Genomic DNA, 17,471 nt, shown 5'->3' with positions numbered 1-17,471 from the left:
CCTCGTTAGGTTCGACACTATTACTTATCAAAAGGACTACGATTGATCCCCTATACTTGTGGGTCATCATGTCTCGGGTCATGTCTGCATAGTTCTCGAACCCACAGGGTCTGCACACTTAAGGTTCGGTGACGTTTCGGTATAGTTGAGTTATAGGTGTTGGTAACCGAAAGTTGTTCGGAGTCCCAGATGAGATCCACGATGTCATGAGGAGCTCCGGAATGGTCCGGAGGTAAAGATTGATATATAGGAAGTCCTATTTTGGTCACCGGAAAAGTTTTGGGCTCATCAGTAGTGTACCAGGAGTGTCGGGAGGGATGCCGGGGACCATCGGGAGGGGTGTCACGCCCCAAGGGGTCTCATGGGCTATGGGAAGAGATAAACCAGCCCCTAGTGGGCTGGAATAAGTTCCCACTAAGGCCTATAAGGTTTGAGAAGGAAAAAACACAAGGTGGAAAGAGTTTCCAAGTGGGAAGGTGGTATCCTACTCCAAGTAGGATTGGAGTAGGACTCCTCCACCTCCAATTTTGGCCAAACCTTGAGGGTTTGAGGCTTACACCTCCCCTCCCTCCCTCCTATATATACTGGAGGTATTGAGGGTTTTCGAGACACAAGTTTGCCACGTGCTGCTCGACCCTATACCAGGCAGTTTTTCCTCTAGATCGTATTTCCGTGGAGCTTAGGCGAAGCCTTGCCGCAGTAGATCATCACCACCACCGGCGCTCCATCATGCTGCCGGAGAACTCTTCTACCTCTCCGCCCCCTCCTGCTGGATCAAGAAGGTGGAGATCGTCATCGAGCTGTACGTGTGCTGAACGCGGAGGTGCCTTCCGTTCGGCACTAGATCGGGAAGGATCGTGATGAAGTTCGCGGGACGCATCGTGATGAAGTTCCCGGGATGGATCGTGATGAAGTTCGCAGGACGGATCGTGATGAGATAGTATGACTACGGCGATCTGAATCACAGAAACGTTCAACTACATCAACTGCGTTATATACGCTTCCGCTTAGCGACCTACAAGCGTACGTAGATCCAATCTCCCTCTTGTAGATGGACATCACCATGATAGGTCTTCGTGTGCGTCGGAATTTTTTTGTTTCCCATGCAACATTCCCGAATAGTGGCATCATGAGCTAGGTTCATGTGTAGATGTTATCTCGAGTAGAACACAAAGGTTTTTGTGGACGGTGATGTTCGATTTGCTGCCCTCCTTAGTCTTTTCTCGATTCAGCGGTATTGTTGGATTGAAGCGGCCCGGACCGACATTATTCGTACGCTTACGAAAGACTGGTTTCATCGATTGACATGCAACCTCGTTGCATAAAGATGACTGTCGGGTGTTGGTTTCTTCAACTTTAGTTGAATTGGTTTTGACCGAGGCGGTCCTTGGAGAGGTTAAATCGCAATTTGCACATCTCTGTTGTGGTGTTTGTGTAAGTAAGATGCGATCCACTACATACCCATAGCAGCCACGTAAAACATGCAACAAAAAATTAGAGGACATCTAACTTGTTTTTGCAATGTATGCTTGTGATATAATATGGCCAATGACGTGATATGATATATTGGACGTATGAGATGATCATGTTGTAATAGTTAATATCGACTTGCGCGTCGATTGTACGACAACCGGCAGGAGCCATAGGGTTGTCTTTAAACTAACGTTTGTGTTTGCAGATGCATTTACTATATTTCTAGGACGTAGCTGTAGTAGTAATAGCCTAAGTAGCACGGCAACCCCGATGGCGACACGTTGATGGCGATCATGGTGTGGCGCAGTGACAAGAAGATCATGCCGGTGCTTTGGTGATGGAGATCAAGAAGCACATGATGATGGCCATATCATGTCACTTATGAATTGCATGTGATGTTAATCTTTTTATGCACCTTATTTTGCTTAAAACGACGGTAGCATTATGAGGTCATCTCTCACTAAAATTTCAAGACGAAATTGTGTTCTCCCCGACTGTGCAGCGTTGAAACAGTTCGTCTTTTCGAGACACCACGTGATGATCGAGTGTGATAGACTCAACGTTCGCATACAATGGGTGCAAAACAGTTGCACACGCGGAACACTAGGGTTAAACTTGACGAGCCTAGCATGTGTAGACATGGCCTCAGAACACATGAGACCGAAAGGTTGAGCATGAATCGTATAGGTTATATGATTAGCATAGAGATGCTTACCACTGAAACTATTCTCAACTCACGTGATGCTCGGACTTGAGATAGTGGATTTGGATCATGTACCACTCAAATGACTAGAGAGATGTACTTTTTGAGTGGGATTTCTTAAGTAATATGATTAAATGAACTAATTATCATGAACATAGTCTAATGGTCTTTGTGAATTACGATGTAGCTTGTGCTATAGCTCTACTGTTTTTATATGTTCCTAGAGAAAATTTAGTTGAAAGTTGATAGTAGCAACTTTGCGGACTGAGTCCGTAAAACTGAGGATTGTCCTCATTGCCGCACAGAAGTCTTATGTCCTTAATGAACCACTCGGTGTGATGCACCTCAAGCGTCGTATGTGGATGTTGCGAACATCTGACATACACGTTTTTGATGACTACGTGATAGTTCAGTGCGCAATACTTAATGGCTTAGAAGCAAGGCGCCAAAGACGTTTTGAAAACATTGCGAAACATAAGAGATGTTCTAAGAGATGAAATTGAGATTTCATGCTTGTGCCATTGTTGAGAGGTATAAGACCACCGACAAGATTCTTTGCCTACAAAGTAAAGGAGAAAAGCTCGAATCGTTGAGCATGTTCTCAGATTGTCTGAGTACAACAATCGCTTGAATCAAGTGGGAGTTAATCTTCCAGATGAGATAGTGATGGTTCTCCAAAGTCATTGCCACTAAGTTGCTTGAGTTTCGTGATGAACTATAACATATCAAGGATAGATATGATGATCCTTGAATGATTCGCAATGTTTGACACTGCGGAAGTAGAAATCAAGAAGGAGCATCAATTGTTGATGGTTAGTAAAACCACTAGTTCAAGAAGGGCAAGGGCTAGAAGGGATACTTCATGGAACGGCAAACTAGTTGCTGCTCTAATGAAGAAACCCAAGATTGAACCCAAACCCGAGACTAAGTGCTTCTGTTATGAGGGGAACAACCACTAGGGCGGAGCTTCCCTATATACTTGGTAGATAAGAAGTTTGGCAAAGTCGACAGAAGTATATTTGATATACATGATAGTGATGTGTGCTTTACTGGTACTCATAGTAGCACGAGAGTATTGGATATTGGTTCGGTTGCTAAGTGATTAGTAACTCGAAATGAAAGCTACGGTATAAACGGAGACTAGCTAAAGGCGAGGTGATGATACGTGTTGGAAGTATTTCCAAGGTTGATGTGATCAAACATCGCACGCTCCCTCTATCATCGGGATTGGTGGTAAACCTACATCATTGTTATTTTGTGTTTACGTTGAGCATGAGCATGATTGGATCGTGTTTATTGTAATACGATTATTCATTTGAAGAGAATAATAATTATTCTATTTGCTTGAATAATTACCCTCAATGGTTTATTGAATCTGGATCGTAGTGTTACACATGTTCATAATATTTGTGCCAAAAGATACAACGTAGTAATGATAGTACCACTTAGTTGTGGCACTGCCACTTGAGTCATGTTGGTATAAAATGCATGAAGAAGCTCCATGCTAATGAATCTTTCTACTCACTCATTTTTGAAACATTTGAGACATGCAATTGGATTGTTTGGACTCACTTGATCTTGAATCACATGAGACATGCAAATCATGCCACATGAAACAAGAGAGTAACTTGTTGGGAGTAATGCATTTTTTATGTGTTCAAGTCCAATGAGTACTAAGGCACGCAGTGGATATTGTTATGTTCTTACTTCACTGACGATTTGAGTAGATACATGAGTATTTACTTGATGAATCACATGTCTGGAATGTTGAAAAGTTCAAAGTTGTTTCAGAGTGAAGATCGTCGTGACTAAACTGTCTACGATATGATCATAGAGATGAATATCTGAGTTGCGAGTTTTTGGTACATAGTTGAGACAATGTGGAAATTGTTTCACAGTTTACGCCACCTAGAACACCATAGTGTGATGGTGTGTCCGGACGTCATAGCCACACCCTATTTTGATATGGTGCATACTATGATGTCTCTTATTAAATTACCACTATCGTTTATGGGTTATGCATTAGAGACAAGCCGCATTCACTTTAAATAAATAGGGCACCGCGTATTTCCGTTGAGATGACACGGTATAGACTATGGTTTGGAGAAACCTAAGCTGTCTTTTCTTGAAAGTTTAGGGCTGCGACGCTTATGTGAAAAAAGTTTCAGTCTGATAAGCTCGAACCTAAAGTGAATAAATGCATCTTCATAGGATATCCAAAACAGTTGGATACATCTCCTATCTCAGATCCGGGAGCAAAGTATTTGTTTCTAGAAACGGGTCCTTTCTCGAGGAAAGGTTTCTCTCGAAAGAATTGAGTGGGAGGGTGGTGGAACTTGATGAGGTTGGTGAACCGTCACTTCGACCAGTGTGTAGCAGGGTGCAGGAAGATGTTCCTGTGGCGCCTACACCAATTGAAGTGGAAGCTGATGATGGTGATCATTAGAGCTTCGGATCAAGTTAGTACAAACCTCGTAGGTCAACAAGGTCGCCTACTGCTGCAGAATGATACAGTAACCCTATCTTGGAGGTCATGTTGTTGAACAACAATGAACCTATGGGCTATGGATAAGCGATGGTGGGCCCGGATTCCGACAAATGGCTAGAGTTCATGAAATCCGAGAGAGGATCCATGTATGAAAACAAAGTGTAGACTTTGGAAGAACCACTTGATGGTCGTAGGACTATTGAGTAAAGATGGATCATTAATAGAAAGATAGACGATGATGGTGATAAGTCACTATTTAGAAAAGCTCGACTTGTCGCAAAGATGTTTCCGACAAGATCAAATAGTTGACTATGATGAGACTTTCTCACTCGTAGCGAGGCGAAAAGTCTTTTAGAATTATGTTACTAGTTGCTGCATTATTTATGAAATATTGCACATAGGATGTCAAAACATTGTTTTCTCGATGGTTTCCTTGAAGAAAGATTGTATGTGATACAACCAAAAGGTTTTGTCGATCCTAAGGATAATAACAAGTATGCAAGCTCCAACAATCCTTTTATGAACTGGTGCAAGCATCTCGGAGTTGGAATATACGCTTTGATGTGATGATCAAAGCTTTTAGGTTTGTACAAGGTTTATGAGAAACTTGTATTTCCAAAGAAGTGAGTGGGAGCACTATAGTATCTCTGATAAAGTACATGTGGTTGACATATTGTTGATCGGAAGTAATGTAGAATTTCTGTAAAGCATAAAGGTTGTTTAAAAGGGGTTTTTTCAAAGGAAGACCTGGATAGAGCTACTTGAACATTGAGCATCAAGATTTATGGAGATAGATCAAAATGCTAAGCAGAACTTTCAAATGAAATGCATGTCTTGACAAGTTTTTGAAGGAGTTCAAAATAGATCAGCAAAGAAAGAGTTCTTGGATGTGTTGTAAGGTGTGAATTTGAGTAAAGTCTCAAAAGCCCGACCACGGCAGAAGAAAGAGAAAGGACGAAGGTCGTCCCCTATGCCTTAGCCATAGACTCTACAGTATGCCATGCTGTGTACCGCACCTGATGTGTGCCCAAAAGTCTATTAAGAGGTGCACAGAGTGATCCATGATTGAATCACTGAACAACGTTCAAAGTTATCCTTAATAACTAATATACTAAGGATTTTATTATTATTATGGAGGTGGTTAAAGAGTTCGTCATCAAGGGTTACGTTGATGCAAGCTTTGATACTAATTCGAATAACTATGAGTAGTGAAACGGATTCGTATAGTAGAGCTGATATTTGGAGTATTTCTGAATAGCACGTAGTAGCAGCATCTATAAGATGACATAAAGATTTGTAAAGAACACACGGATCTGAAAGATTCAGAACCGTTGACTAAAACCTCTCTCACGAGCAAGATGTTATCAGACCCCAGAACTATATGGGTGTTGGATTCGTTAAAATCAGATGGTGACGTGAACTAGATTATTGACTCTAGTGCAAGTGGGAGACTGTTGAAAATATGCCCTAGAGGCAATTATAAATTAGTTATTATTATATTTCCTTGTTCATAATAATCGTTTATTATCCATGCTAGAATTGTATTGATTGGAAACTCAAGTACATGTGTGGATACATAGACAACACACTGTCCCTAGTGAGCCTCTAGTTGACTAGTTCGTTGATCAAAGATGGTCAAGGTTTCCTGGCCATAGGCAAGTGTTGTCACTTGATAACAGGATCACATCATTAGAGAATCATGTGATGGACAAGACCCAAACTATGAGCGTAGCATATTGATCGTGTCGTTTCATTGCTATTGTTTACTGCGTGTCAAGTATTTGTTCCTATGACCATGAGATCATATAACTCACTGGCACCGGAGGAATACCTTGTGTGCATCAAACGTCGCAACGTCACTGTGTGACTATAAAGGTTCTCTACAGGTACCTCCGAAGGTGTCCGTTGAGTTAGTATGGATCGAGACTGGGATGTTTCACTCCGTGTGACGGAGAGGTATCTCGGAGCCCACTCGATAATACAACATCACTCACAAGCCTTGCAAGCAATGTGACTAAGTGTAAGTCACGGGATCTTGTATTACTGAATGAGTAAAGAGGCTTGTTGGTAACGAGATTGAAATAGGTATGCGGGTACCGACGATCAAATCTCGGGCAAGTAACATACCGAAGGACAAAGGGAATGACATACGGGATTATATGAATTCTTGACACTGAGGTTCAACCGATAAGATCTTCGGAGAATATGTAGGAACCAATATGGGCATCCAGGTCCCGCTATTGGATATTGACCGAGGAGTGTCTCGGGTCATGTCTGCATAGTTCTCGAACCCGCAGGGTCTGCACACTTAAGGTTCGGTGACGTTTCGGTATATTTGAGTTATAGGTGTTGGTAACCGAAAGTTGTTGGAGTCCCAGATGAGATCCAGGATGTCACGAGGAGCTCCGGAATGGTCCGGAGGCTAAGATTGATATATAGGAAGTCATGTTTTGGTCACGAGAAAAGTTTCGGGCTCATCGGTAGTGTACCAGGAGTGCCGGGAGGGGTGCCGGGGACCATCGGGAGGGGTGTCACGCCCAAAGGGGTCTCATGGGCTTTGGGAAGAGATTAACCAGCCCCTAGTGGACTGGAATAAGTTTGCACTAAGTACCATAAGGTTTGAGAAGGAAAAAACACAAGGTGGAAAGAGTTTCCAAGTGGGAAGGTGGAATCCTACTCCAAGTAGGATTGGAGTAGGACTCCTCCACCTCCAATTTCGGCCAAACCTTGAGGGTTTGAGGCTGCCTCCTCCCCTCCCTCCCTCCTATATATACTAGAGATGTTTAGGGTTTTTGAGACACAACTTTGTCACGTGCTGCTCGACACTATACCACGCAGTTTATCCTCTAGATCGAATTTCTGCGGAGCTTAGGCGAAGCCCTGTCGGAGTAGATCAGGACCACCACCGGCGCGCCATCACGCTGCTGGAGAACTCTTCTACCTCTCCGCCCCCTCTTGCTGGATCAAGAAGGTGGAGATCGTCATCGAGCTGTACGTTTGCTGAACCCGGAGGTGCCGTCCGTTTTGCACTAGATCGGGAAGGATCGTGATGAAGTTCGCGGAACGCATCGTGATGAAGTTCGCGGGACGTATCGTGATGAAGTTCGCGGGATGGATCGTGATGAAGTTCGTGGGAAGGATCGTGATGAGATAGTACGACTACAGTGATCTGAATCGCAGAAACGTTCCACTACATCAACCGCGTTATATACACTTCCGCTTAGTGATCTACAACGGTACATATATCCAATCTCCCTCTCGTAGATGATCATCACCATGATAGGTCTTCGTGCGCGTAGGAAATTTTTTTGTTTCCCATACGACGTTCCCCAACACTAGAATGGCGTCGAAGATGCCGAGGGGAAGCACCTTCATGTCGGTGGTGAACTTGTGTTCGTGCAAACACCATGTGTAGTTTGGGACGCTGCTGGAGCACATGAGTTCCTCGTCGTCCGCCACGCATACTTTGTACCCCCATGGTAGAGGTTGGATGCAAGTGATGTTGGTGGCGAATCGTTCGTTGATGAACGACATGGTGCTGCTAGGGTTAATCAGCATTAGCATCTCACGCCCTTGAATCCAAGCGCGGAGTTGGAACACGCATGGCGACATGACATCGGTCAAGGCTGATCGAGAGATCGCCATGACAACACCCGGGGGTGGCTCGTGCTCCAGACTGGCACCTTGGTCCTCTAGGTAGTCAATGTCGAACAACTCCAAGAACTCTTCAACAACGTGGAGTTGGAAATATGGGGGGCAGGTGTGGTCGTGCCCCCATCATTCTCCGCACTAGAAGCAGAGGTCTCTTGCTCTTCTGTAGTCCCGAACAGTTTTGACCTTGGAGGCTTCCGCTCTTGCCGCATCCATTCCACGCCGGTCGATCGCCACGATGAGTGGTGTCACCCACGGGGGTGGAGGTGGTAGTGGTAGTGGTAGCGCATTGGGTGCGCGAGTTGCGGTGTCAGGAGGGCGCACTGTTGGTTGGTGTGGTCCATCCATGCGACCACCATCATTGAATTCTTCCTGGAGCAGGGCCAGCACAAACACCATCTCGAGATCCGGTGGTCATTACACCATGACCATCGTGTGGATGTTCGGTCGCAACCCGTCCACAAAACGAGTAAGAAAATAGAAGGGGTGAATTGTATCTTTATGTGAGATCAAATGATTGGTAATAAGTTCAAATATCCCTATGAAATCAGCTACTATGGTCGTTTGCCGCACAGAATAAAATTGGCCGATCAGCATCTGGGCTAATAGCGCCCGAAGCAAGTGCACGACATCACTGCGAAGGACTCCTAAGTGAATTCCCCTAACTTCTTCTAGACAGCTTGCAGCGAGAGAGCGTCCGGGCCCAAAAAATTCAGGGCAGCAACGGGCACCAGAACGTATCGTTTATGTCAAACATGTAGAAGTACTGCTCGCACATGGTCTTTCACAGATTGGGGCTCTCCCCAGAGAACTATGTGAAAAAATCAAAGGGTGTTCTTGGACGAGGCCTGCAAGCATTTGGCTAGCATGCGCGAACAGGGAGGGTAAGATAGTGGGGGTGGGAGTTTGATCCGACCCTTGGCCCGGAGTGGTGGTGGTATCTGGAATCACACCGTCGATGTCCATCGTTGGATCGTGAAGACGTTGTGGTCACTTGACACGCGAGATGCCTCTGCCGCACCATAGGCAGCGCGAGGTATCGTGTTGTGAGTCGCTGGTGGCGGCGCCGTAGGGTTAGGCGCTGGAGCGTCCTCGCCTTGAGACTAATTGGGGACGAGCTGCGCTCGACCGCATCGCCCAGATCGGCTACGCGCCACTCGAGATCGGGCCGCCAAGTTGCCAAATCATCGAGGCAGACGGTGACCGACATCAGGGCCATGCTGTTTACCTTCATTGTGGAGGACAACTTGTCGAGGTAGGTCTTGGCGGCCGGATCCATGTGCTCTAGTTGCAGCCGAGCTTGATGGGGACTGCACATTTCCATGAACTGCGCCAGAGCACACGACGGTGGGTGGTGGTGACATGTGATATCAGATGTAAGGGTAGTGATGGTGGATCTATCACTCTCATGCACAAATTCGATTAGCAATGGCGATTACAAGCTGATACACAAATGGGGAAATGATGGAAGAAGAACACTAGCCGTCGTCGGTCCATTGCATGATCCTTCGCGGATACACTAGCTGATGGAGTCGACCCACTTAAGTTGCCTTCGCTACTGGGTCGGTTTGGTGCACCCACTATGAGCTGGTGTAGCGTGGGTTGCTATTGCGCACACAGCCTAGTCGTGTGCCAGTCGCCTCCATCCCACTGCCAGGTGGTGTCGAGTAGTCAGGGGCCTTGACAGACTATTGGTTGGATTGGCTTCTGGTTCCAAAGATATGGCATGATCCAGAGCACGATGTGGTGGCAAGTTAGTGGGTTTGTCAAATACATCATGATATTCCTGAACTAAAGCCTTCATGTTCGATGGCAATTTGTCCTCGGCAGGTTTTGTTATCTGTTTTAACGAATCAATAACCGCAAGTGCCCATACTTCATTACCAGAAATCCATTTATTCAACTGTTCCAGGCACATTTCGTGAATTGTCTCTTGGGGTTTAGCAAGTACACCCTGTAGTGTAATAGATTTTTCCAAATAATCGAATGTCAACGTCTTCTGACGCCAGTGGCATATTATAGGACTGAACTGCTCCAGCGGATAGATCTCTTCATCCACTGAGCCTCCTCCTCCAGTAATCCTAGCCGCCGCCTCCATCCACTGAGCCACCGCCTCCTCCCGTAACCCTAGCCGCCGCCTTCCATCGCCCCCGAGGGCGACCAGGGGGTAACCCTAGCCACCGCCATCGGTCCTCCCTCGCTCCTCCTTCATCCTCGCCGCCGCCAGCAGCGCCGCCGGATGAAGCCTGGCCGGGAGGGGCGGCGGCCAGGATCCTCTCCCCTTCACGCGACATGGCTGGCGCGGGACGACCGTTCCTGAGGAGACGCCGGACTAGCGCGCGGTGCGGCGGCGCTGCATGTGGATCCTAGCGGCGGCGTGGGGAGCGCGTCGATGACTGGGGTTCGTTCTTGCGGTGCGGTGTGGCGGCTGCGAGAGGGGAAATACATGGCGGTCGCGTGCGTCGTCAAGTTCGGGTCATTTCCTTCTGGATCCGGCGCCCGGACGCTGTCGGCCATCGCAGGGTGGTGGTACTCATCACTGTTCAGATTGGATCATCATGGATCCAGATACCGGCGGTGGGCTTCTCTCCTCGGTTTCCTGCGTTGCCGGCGTGGCCGCGGATGAAGCTGGTGGAGGAGATTCAGATAAGGGGAAACCCATTGGTCGGCCCTCGTCGGCCGCGCGGAGAACGATGCTCAAGGGCGCCGTTTTTCTTCCTGGAGACGTCGGTCTACGTCTTCTCCTCCACTTCCTACCTCACCGCCTCTCGGGTGAAAACCCTAACTCTGGTGGGCGGTGGCGGCGTCCTTGACGCCGTGACCTTGCTGAAGGCGTCGCCTTGAGGGCTGAGTGGTGGTGGGCACTATGTGGGTCCTGGACAATTGCTGGTGGTGGGCACTACTTCGGGGGAAACCCTAAGATCTGACTTTCTGTTGGAAATATGCCCTAGAGGCAATAATAAAATGGTTATTATCATATTTCTTTGTTCATGATAATCGTCTATTGTTCATGCTATAATTGTATTAACAGGAAACAGTAATACATGTGTGAATAAATAGATCACAATGTGTCCCTAGCAAGCCTCTAGTTGGCTAGCTCGTTGATCAATGGATGATCATGGTTTACTGGTCATGGACATTAGACATCACTGATAAGGGGATCACGTCATTGGGAGAATGATGTGATGGACAAGACCCAATCCTAAGCATAGCACTAGATCGTGTTGTTCGTATGCTAAAGATTTTCTAATGTCAAGTATCTTTTCCTTCGACCGTGAGATTGTGCAAATCCCGGATACCGTAGGAGTGCTTTGGGTGTATCAAACGTCACAACATAACTGGGTGACTATAAAGGTGCACTACGGGTATCTCCGAAAGTGTCTGTTGGGTTGGTACGAATCGAGATCGGGATTTGTCACTCCGTGTGACAAAGAGGTATCTCTGGGCCCACTCGGTAGAACATCATCATGAGCTCAATGTGACTAAGGAGTTAGTCACAAGATGACGTGCTACTGAACGAGTAAAGAGACTTACCAGTAACGAGATTGAACAAGGTATAGGTATACCGACGATCGAATCTCGGGCAAGTACTATACCGTCAGACAAAGGGAATTGTATACGGGATTGATTGAATCCTTGACATCGTGGTTCATCCGATGAGATCATCGTGGAACATGTCGGAGCCACCATGGGTATGCAGACTCCGTTGATGGTTATTGGCCGGAGAGATGTCTCGGTCATGTCTACATGCCTCCCGAACCCGTAGGGTCTACACACTTAAGGTTCGTTGACACTAGGGTTATAGGGAGTTGTTATACGAGTTTACCGAAGGTTGTTCGGAGTCCTGGATGAGACCCCGGACGTCACGAGGAGCTCCGGAATGGTCCGGAGGTAAAGATTGATATATAGGATGGATGGGTTTGGACGCCGGAAATGTTTCGGGCACCAACGGCAAAGTGTCGGGACCACCAGAAGGGTTCCGGAGGCCCACCGGGAGAGGCCACCAACCCCAGGAGGCTACATGAGCCAAGTGTGAGAGGTAACCAGGCCCTGGGTGGGCTGGTGCACCCCCACACCCAGCCTATGGCGCCTAAGAGGGGAAAGGTGGGAACCCTAGCGCACGTGGGCCTAAGGCCCACCAGGGGGTGCGCCACCCCCTCCTCCCCTCCTGGTCACCACCCCCTTAGGGTGGGAAACCCTAAAGGGGGCGCCACCCTCCCTCCCCCTATATATAGCGGGGGTTTTGGCCATTCGAGACATGGAATTCCATCTCTCTCTCGGCGTAGCCCTCCTCTTCTTCTTCCTCCTCTCCCACGGTGCTTGGCGAAGCCCTGCCGAGAGACCTCGTCTCTCCATCGACACCATGCCATCGTGCTACCGGAGATCTTCCCCAACCTCTCCCTCCTCCTTACTGGATCAAGGTGCGGGAGACGTCACCGGGCTGCACGTGTGTTGAACGCGGATGTGCCGTGGTTCGGTATTAGATCGGAATCACACCGCGATCTAAATCGCCGCGAGTACGACTCCATCAACCGCGTTTTAGCAACGCTTCCGCTTAGCGATCATCAAAGGTATGAAGATCCACTCATCCCTCTCTCATTGCTGGTCTCTCCATAAGAAAATCTGAATATGGCGTAGGAATTTTTTTGATTTTTGCTACGTTACCCAACACTTTCCAGATCGGACGATGGCGGTACTGCGGTGCCGTTTCTCTCTTGGGAGCATCATTTGTGGAGCAGCGCTGGATGACAGAGACAGGAGATGGAGCGGCTTCGTCTGACCCGAAGATTTGGTGGAACTATCAAGTCATGTGTGGCCGACAAGTGCTACGCTGAGTCATGCCTGGTGGAGTCATGCCTGGTTGGTAGGTGCTACGCACGACAGTTCTTCCAGAATCTTTGTGTCTGGACGAATGAGCGCAGGGCGGTGGCGCTGTTTGGCGCCGTGGTGGCATCGATCATCTTGCACGGAGCTTTCGATGGAGATGTCAAGTCATGCATGGCTGACAAGTGCTACGTTGTGTCATGTCTGGTCGGCAGGTGCTACGCACGATAGATCTTCCAGAATCTTCGTGTCTGGACTGACGAGCCGTGGTGTCGACGACGGATGGACGGAATGGCAAGGATGATACAAATCTCTCTCCTGAAGATGGGTTAGCGGCCTGGTGATGATGTCCGCATTTAAAACGTGTGCATGTAGTGTACGTTTTAGGTCTGTTGCATCGGTTGTGGGTTCCGATACGTTATGTGGATGTATCAGTGACGGCACCGGTTTTAGATATGGGAGTGAGAGCACTTCATATTATTGAGTTTTGTATGTGTGAGTGGTGGCTTCGGACGGTTTGATGTAATTTCTTGTTAGACCTATGTTGCATAATGAATAAAAACGGCCGTATGCATCGATTGATGCACAGGCGGGGGGTTTGAACCTCCTTTTCCAAAAAAAACTGCTCCAGCTAGTCCATGCCTAAGATGGCATCATAGGCCCCCAAGCTCCAACACCCTCATGTCAGTGACAAATGTAGAACCTTATGTCCACCATTGTAAACCCTGTACATGAGCATTAGATGACAAAATTTCAAAATTTGCTACCTTAACTAAAACGGCTGGAACTGACTGAACATTACACCCAGCATGCCGGGCAAAACTCTTATTCACAAATGTGTGTGTGCTGCCAGTGTCGAAAAGCAAGAGCATCACCTAGTTGCCCACCAGAGCATGAATGTGAACTGTTTCCAATGCTTCCGTTCCTGCAAGAGCATGCACAGAAAGATAATAGGAAGTAACAGGCACCGTTGTTTCCTCCAAGAGATCCAAGGCAACCACTGGATCATCAGAAAAAACTTCATTGGATTCTCCAACTTCAGAAGTGACTAGCTGACCTGGTCGCTTGCATTGATGTTCCTTGGAATACTTATCTCCACATTTGAAACAAAGACCATTGGCACGCCGAAAATCACGTATCTGGCGCTCTATGTTAAAATCATCATTGCCCTGATGTCAAGAGAATTATGGGCGAGCTAGGGATAGTGCCGGTGTCATACCTGCTACATGTGGTCGTGGATGCTTTGTCGGCCCTGCTAGACGATTTCTAGGCCTTATGTGCTCCACTTCCTCTTCCTGAATCTTTGCCAAAGTGTAGCTCAAGTGACACTAGTAGGAGTGTGCAGTCTCACAGGTCCTCGAAGATCGTCCCGCAGTCTGAAAATAAACTAGGTGGCGAACCAACGAGTGCTCATCACGGGATCCAGGAAAAACAGATGGTACATACATTCTTTCAATTGGACCTCGTATTGAGTGACTAATGTAGGCTGTTTTAACTAAAGGAGTTTGGTCATCTGACGAGAAAATCGGCTACTTTATATTTTCAAGATGAGGCTTCGCAAAGTTGCCACTTTCAAGATTGGCTTTGACTATCGCATTCATCCTGCCCAAAGTCAGTCACCACGGTGCCACCGAGCTCGTCCCAAGTTTGACGGCGGTGCAGTCGCTTATATGCGTGAAACCATATCGCGGTTAATCCGTCCAAATACAGAGTATCAGTACTGACCCAATCGTAAATAGGAACTCGATACATCTCAAAATAGGTCAAGCGCTGACCAATCCAGAGCAGGGGCATCTCACCGTTGAACGCAGAAAATCATGACGCGGTTGACACAGCCGGTACTCCTCCTGATCTGGTTGGGCGTGGAGGGTGGGCTGCACATCCTGCACATGTGGTGAGGACAGCACAGTGTGAAATCCGGACGGCTGCTGTTGAGGATCTCCAAGCAGCGGTGGGTGGTTGTTGACGAGAAGTGACACTCTGTTGCCCATGTTTGTAGGAGGTAGAGCGGTCACCTGACGCGTAGGGATGGCAATGGTACCCATTACCGACGTACCCTGCGGATAAAAACCCTATTAGGGTAAGGATATGGGACAAAAACTTACCCATGAGTATATAAATAGGAAAAACCTAAAACTCATCGGGTAGAGCGGGTACGGGTATGTGATCATATAACCCATAGTCATATACCCATGTACGCATATAAAATCTATGTAAACTCAAAATTATCTCTACAATCTACACTATGTCAATAATTTATGAATTGAAAGTGTATGCCTATGTGTTGTTGTTTATGACTATATGATGTTGTTTTATAAGTATGTGTTGTAGGTATAATCTATCTTTGTAAAATATACGATACAATGCATTTTATAACTATAAGTTGTTTAAATTGATGTTTGCAAATATGGATAATTTTGCCCGCGGGTACCCGTCTACCCTATCGGGTAACGGGTATGGGAAAAAACTGTACCCGTTGACGGGTATGTGTAAGGGTGATGGGTAATATCAGACGGGGCGGGTAAGGGTATGGGAAGGCTCCACCCGTACCCATACCCTGTGGGTGCCATCCCTACTGACGCGGCGCGGACGACAACGATGGGGTCGATTTGTCGGTGTCGTTAACGTTGTACGGTCCTCGGGCTGGCGTACCCAGGCCCGCCCGCCTGTGTCCCAGGGCACGGCGCATGTTGGGGACTTGGGAGTGCTCCCTATCAAGGTCTAGTAATGCGACCCTCGCGAGGCCTCCTCCTTACGAGGTGTAGATCATCGAAGGTTGCCAGGGATCGACAAAGCTCCCCTCGAGGCTATTCGCTCTGAGGTCCACGTCGAGAAGCCCCGTCGTGACGCCGCCCATGCGGGGCCGACTTAACAAAGGCAGCCAGGTAGGGTTGCATCACCCTGCATCCTTACATGGATAACGTGAGCCACGCACAACGACGGCAGGGTCGGTGTGAGCATGCACGGACAGAGAAGCTTTCCCTTTCGTGCTAAGGGAGCAGAGCCAGCCCGCGGGTTCCCAAATCAACCCCAAAGGTTTCCTAATTGGCGCATGAGGACCAAGGCTGGAAGATTGACAGGACGAAGGTCACCCCCAAGCCAACCAGTGTGTCACGACGAAGAGCTTTAGCGGACGAAGACCACCTTTGTCAGAGTAGGCTGCAACTTTGTCCCCTTTCAAAATGGTTGTTGTGGCAACCCTTCCCACCAAGTGTGTGTGTTGGGGGGAAGAGTACCAGGGCCTATATAAGAGGGAGGTATGGCTTCCGTATCAAGGGGACATTGACTCCATCAGGGCAAGAACCCAACTTTACTCGCTCTGTGCCACAAGCAATCCACACAAGCAGGAGTAGAGTTTTACACCGCAAGGTGGCCTAAACCTAGGTATACTGGGCGTGTGTTATAGTTAATTTCCTTAGTTCGAGCCGCCGGAGAGTTGTTGTGAGGTTGGGAGGTAGAATAGGGAAGGAGAGCGAGCGCACGCCATTGTTCGAACCTTTCTCGATCTGCGGAGCCCTTATTCTAACATTTGGCGCGCCAGGTATTGGTTCACAGCGTTCTTCAACTCCAGTTTTGGCCCTAGCTTTACCGACCCCATGGCCGATGCTCGCCATGTATGCGTTGAGCACAGAGTGGCCCGGGTCGTCGTGACCGCCCCTGCTAGACCTGGCTCCTGTCTTCACTCCGCCGGGCCGAGGCCTGACCCCGCCGCCCTCAAGCAACACACTTCCTCCATGCACCCCTCCGTGCAGCGGGAGGGACGCGCCGCCTCGGCTTCCTCCTCCCACGCCTGTCTCGAACTGGTGAATCTGCAAGTGACGCTTTTCATGGCGCGCGAGCTGCTTTGCTATCGCCCGACAAATACCAGCTATGATGCATGGCTGGGCCTCATCACCGAGTTCATTATCATTTCCGGAGAGGCCCAGGCGCCCTCTCGCTCGCTCTACCCCCTCCATCCCACGATGGAATGGAGGTTCAGGGAGCACCGCCGCCTCCTCACAGGCGCGGTGACCAGGCTGAGCCCCGACGCGACGCAAGCCCCGACAACCCGCTTGACGAACCACCCTCACATGCCCAAGAAGAAGATAGATGCTAGATTGTCCGCCACGAGGCTCTGCTTGACGTGCGCGCCTGGATCAGGTCTTTCAGGATGTCTCAGCAGTTGGACGCCAAAACCAAGTCGTCCTTGCGCGTGGCGGCCCCTCAAGCACCGTGGGTTGCCTAGTCTTCACTCGTGAGATGTGCAGGGTGGTTTGACCGGCCAGACTCAAGCCTGAGTTGCCTCAACGCTATGATGGTTGGCTCGACCCCATGGAGTTTCTCTAACTCTAC

General features: G+C 48.2%; 1 long non-coding RNA gene across 1 annotated transcript; it reads right to left on the bottom strand.

The window, feature by feature from the left end:
* Positions 1 to 13,797: 13,797 nt before the first annotated feature.
* Positions 13,798 to 15,136, bottom strand: LOC123429993. Its single transcript, XR_006622813.1, has 2 exons — positions 14,359 to 15,136; positions 13,798 to 14,286 (listed from the first exon to the last, which is right to left on the bottom strand). It is a non-coding gene; the product is annotated as an uncharacterized LOC123429993 (long non-coding RNA).
* Positions 15,137 to 17,471: the final 2,335 nt, after the last annotated feature.

The sequence above is a fragment of the Hordeum vulgare genome, chromosome 2H, assembly GCF_904849725.1.
Source record: "Hordeum vulgare subsp. vulgare chromosome 2H, MorexV3_pseudomolecules_assembly, whole genome shotgun sequence".
NCBI lineage: Eukaryota > Viridiplantae > Streptophyta > Magnoliopsida > Poales > Poaceae > Hordeum > Hordeum vulgare.
This window is presented reverse-complemented; position numbering and strand designations above follow the sequence as displayed.